Source organism: Hibiscus syriacus, unplaced genomic scaffold (assembly GCF_006381635.1).
Source record: "Hibiscus syriacus cultivar Baekdansim isolate YM2019G1 unplaced genomic scaffold, ASM638163v2 tig00003725_pilon, whole genome shotgun sequence".
Lineage (NCBI taxonomy): Eukaryota > Viridiplantae > Streptophyta > Magnoliopsida > Malvales > Malvaceae > Hibiscus > Hibiscus syriacus.
Genome location: NW_024061982.1, coordinates 955009 through 960233, shown reverse-complemented (window position 1 = coordinate 960233; position 5225 = coordinate 955009). Strand labels below are relative to the sequence as shown.

Here is a 5225-nt window from a genome sequence, read left to right as displayed (position 1 = left end):
AATGAACAAATTTATTACTTATCAATGATTTTTTATAAAATTAAATATTGAGTACAAAAAATTAAATAAACAAATTTATTACTTATATTTGCACAATCCTTGCATATGTCGAGGAGTGGTAGAATAGTAATAATGTGGTGCTCGTCGGTTTCGTCATGGTCGTCCACTTTCATCATTTTCGTATTATTTCAATTTCAGTGTACTGAACTTACTCCATCACTTTGATTTATTTCTTCGGGTGAAAACGATGGAGTATTCAAGGTATTTGACGCCATCATTAACGTCATCGCCTCAAATTGAGGTTGTATGTATTGAAGAAGATGATCCCATAGACCTTTTTCTTCCGGTTCTGAGGAAAATTGTTGTGAAGGTAGCACTTGATCACACCCACTTACTTCCCACGCCGCTCAACTCTCCATTGATGGTTGATATGCACCATATCCACCATAATTTTATTGAGATGAATAATAATTTGCGAAAGTATAAGATGAAGATGTTGATGAAGATGTTACTTTTTTTTCATATTTCGCTTTCATTATTTCCCACTCGGACCGCTCCTTCGACATTGTCAAGTATGGTTTACCATTTGCTTCATAATTTTGGAGGTAGAGAGAAATATTGAAATCAAAATCTTTGGGTTGTACCTCAAAACGATTAGACAATCGTAAATATCTATTTTTCCGTTGTTGTATGAATATAGCATGCTTCCTCGACCAATCTTTGTTATGCTTCCCACGCGCATATATTTTATGCAAATCGTCCATGTTAAATATGGACATTTCTATTGGTTGGTAAAACCCAAATTGTCACAAAACTCTATCGACGACATGAATCTCATCAATTACGAAACAGAGCAATGGTGTTACGGTACACCATGTATTTACTTCTTCAAAGAACATTGGCGATAAACATCGTTGAATATCCGACTCATAATAAGACATCCAATTAAACTGTCAAAAGTATTATGTTAGTATAATTAAACTGTCAAAAGTATTATGTTAGTATAATTAAACAATTAATATTACAATTTCAAAGTTAATGCAAAAATATTAAATTTACCGCATGTCTACCGACTATATCAATCCTCATCCGAATATCTACTTTGGTTGCACCCGACAACTTTGTATCGGTTATTCGGTGTCGCCATCTAAAAAAATTATATTATTTATTGTCATTTTCAAAATATTTAAATAAATATTATAAAATATCAAAATTTTAAATATAGGAATTTACCTTGCGACGAGAGGAAACTCCATAGGAGCGGATGTAATAGGCGTAAAAAATGGGAGACGATACCACACCCATGATTAGAGCAAAACTGAACAACCTGCTACATCCGTTTTTTTCCTCTAACCACTATGGTCGCCTTGCATAGTTCACGATACAATAAAGTCAAAATTGCAAAACCCCAACTATTGGCGACATACAACAAAATCCTCAATTACCGAAAGATATTGGGTGTACACCAAATTGCCCGATTTATCTGGTAGCAAGTTCCCTCCAATCAACGTCATAAGATATGCTCGAGTTGCATATATCATCTCTTGCTCTGTTGATTGCTCATCTACTCTAAATTCTCTTTTCAACCACATCATCCGTATCCGCAACCCATCAATGACATCGGCTAGAGCCTCATTTCCCAATAAAATTGAAATACAACATATCGCGAATAAGTGTTGCGAAGCACCAATGGCATACCATTAATCGGAACGCCAAGTTGATACGCAACATCTTCCAATGTTATCGTCACTTCACCAAAAGGAAAATGAAATGTATGCGTTTCGGGCCTCCAACGCTCAATTAACGCCGATATCAGTGTCGTCGTCACTTTAAATCCGTAAAGAAACGTCACTCTATATAATCCGGATTGTGAAAGATATATCACCATTCGCTCATGTTGCTCTTCATTCGTCATTCCTCAATGACCAATACCTCGTTCTTCTCACTACAATTTAAAAATAAATTATTTAATACAATTACATAAATAATTATTATTAATACTATAATTTTGTCAAAACTAAAATAAAATAAATTAAATTAAATTTACCGTAGTTAACTCGGTTGACGAAATATGAACATCATCAATATGCAACATTTCTTCTCTTGAGACCATTTCAACAAAACATCTTCAACACAAAAGTTTTTACTCTGAATAGAATGTTTAATTTCAAGTGAAAAATCAATATAACCAAAACCTCTATTTATATTACTTTACCCAACGACTATAAACGACTAGTTTTTTCAAATTGAAAATAATCATTGGAACTCGTCACATCGGCTGAAGAGTTCCATTGAATTTTTTTTTTTAAAAAATTGACAGTTCAACAACGGTCAATACAAAGATCAACAAATTCAAAATTATACCCATTGGAACTCGTCACACCGGCGTGACGAGTTCCTTCTGCATATATATATATATATATATATATATATATATATATATTTGCTTTTAAAATTTTCAAAAAAATATTTTTTATTGGGACTCGTCATACCCGATATATTAAATATTTCCGGGCAATGGAACCCACGTGACACGACCTATTAAAAAAATTGATCTCATGATACTCATCACGTCGGCATGACAAGTTCCATTGACACTGTATTCCAAAATAAAATTTCGGGTACCTATTTGGCTAAATAATCCTCTTGCTTGGATTATTGGGGTAAAAAACCCACGACTAAACTCTGTTTGTCTCTAAATAAGAATTAAAACAGAAATCTGTCAACTAACTTTTTGTTAATGCAATAGATTAAGCAAACGCCATTCTTATTACTTCATCTCTCTCTCTCTCTCTCTGCCGCTCTGTTTCAGTGTTGCACTGAGGATATGGCTGGTCGTAGGGACAAAGCGCTAAAGTTTCGTGGATCTCGACTTGCCGTAGCCATTGTGATCGAAGTTCTTCTCGGCTGTCTCGTCGCTTTCTTTTTCCCTCATGGCCTCATCAATCCCATTGCCTCCGTTCAAAACCGTCGAATCGGTAAATCAAGTTTCCAGGTTCACCTCTGATAAACCCTCGAAATTAAGTTTTTATATATTTTTTTCATCTTCTTCGGTTAATGTTTTCCTTTTTAATTCAATGTCTGAATGGGGTTGAGTTGACTTTGGAGTTAGTGGGTGATCTTAGCGGTGTTGACTCTTTCTTTTGTTCGTAATATCTGGGTGTTCAAGGAAACCCAAAGGATTTCAATTAATTTGATCTCTCATAGTAGTAATTTTACTTAGAACTAACTAAAACTTCTATACTAGTATTGCATCCTGCTTTGTTTGAGACCCAACAAAGCTTTTGGTGTAGCAGCATTGGAATTGAGTATCTCTAGTTCTACACATAGCACAAAGTAGTGATAAATTCTTTAAACAGAGTAGCTTTGAAGGATGATTTGTAACCCATTTTTTAGAGGTTTACTTGCAATTGCTGCCTTCCATTTCCTTGGTAATGGTACCCTTTAGGCTGTATCCTTCTGTTTTTTGTTTGGTGTTTTGCCTTGAATGAGCTTAATAATGATTTGTGAAGGACCATGAACTTTCTTATTATTATGGGATGTCCCGAAGTTGCCAAGTTATTATCGTTTGCCCTACCCTCCATTTTTAATATTTGTTTGATGGGTATGGTTCTGCTTTTTCTTTTGCTATTTTTTAGATTGGTTCTTCTTCGTGTGAATCATCAGAGCGGACGTGTGAATCATCAGAGCGGAGTAAGATGCTGAAGTCTGAAATCGTATCACTATCAGGGAAGAATTCCGAATTAAAGAAGCGGGTCAAGGATTTGACGGAGAAGCTGCAACTAGCCGAACAAGGAAAAGATGATGCACAAAAGCAGTTTCTGGTTTTGGGTGAGCAGCATAAAGTTGGACCTTTTGGTACTGTCAAAGCTTTGCGGACTAACCCAACTGTTGTCCTTGATGAATCTGTGAACCCAAGATTAGCTACGATCTTGGAGAAAGTAACTGTTCAGAAAAAGATTATAGTTCTGCTTGCCAACTCAAATGTGAAAGAGATGTTGGAGATTCAGGTTCTAGCATCAAGAGAGTTGGTATACCGAATTACCTAGTTATAGCTTTAGATGACAATATTGAAGAATTCTGCAAATCAAATGAGTTCCCAGTGTACAAAAAGGGATCCGGATGCAGGTATTGATAGGGGTGTGTAACTCGGGTACTCGATTACTGGATACCCGTAACATCCGGTCGATGATTTCTCGGCCAGTGTCTCGACCCGGATGCTTATCGGTACCTGGATTTTGAGGGTACCCGTTTTTTTTATTTTCAAATTATTAATTTCAAAAATATACATAAATTTAAATGTTCGAAGCTTCGAATTACATACTCTAACATCCGAACATAAAATTTAAAAGTTATAAATACAAAATCTAATAATCCAAAATATAAATAATCCATTATATATATATATATTAAAAAAACTAACCGAGTACTCGGGTACCCGAAAAACTTCAATTTTGTGACATGGGCCCGACCCGAGAAATGTCGGGTCTAGTAATTTAAAAAAAAAATTATCTGGTATTTTTAGGTCCATGTCGGCGGGTCGGATAGTTTTGCACATTCTTAGGTATTGATATCCTTGGAAGAACATGAGTCAATCATGCTGTCTTCGGGTTGAAATTCCACATCTTAAGGGAGTGTTTTTTGAAGAGGATTTTTTTAATAAGATTTTTTAAAGAGGAGAGTGTTTTTTTTTTTTTGTTGAATTTGGGTTAAAAATGTTTTTGTTTGTTTGTTTTAAGAGCTAGTTATAGAGATGACTTTAGTGTAATTATGAAATTCTTAAATTATTTATGCATGTATAATTCATTTTGATCACATGTTGTGAATTTATCCTTGAATTTTGAATTTATTCAATTTAATCTCTGTTTAAATTTCTTATATTTCGTAATTTAATCCTCTTACATTTTGTTTTTCTCTTGCAGTTAATTTTAGCATCAATTTGATCTATAAATTTTAAATTTTTACAATTTGATCCTTTAACATTTTCTTCATTTTTAAAATCCTATTATTTTATTTCTTCTAAAATGTAACATTTTTTTCTTTAAAAATTAATATTTTCTTCATTTTTATTTATTTCTCTTTTAATATTATTTTACTTTATTATTCTTTCTTTTTTTTATCTTAACTTTATTTCTTATTTCTTAATTTAACATTTTTTAAATTTAAATTTTTTTTCTTTTTGATTTATTTAACATTTATTTATTTTATTTTACGATCTAACATTT

General features: G+C 33.3%; 1 pseudogene; it reads left to right on the top strand.

Annotated features, from left to right (window-relative positions):
• Positions 1-247: 247 nt before the first annotated feature.
• Positions 248-4135, top strand: LOC120183920 (annotated as a pseudogene).
• Positions 4136-5225: the final 1090 nt, after the last annotated feature.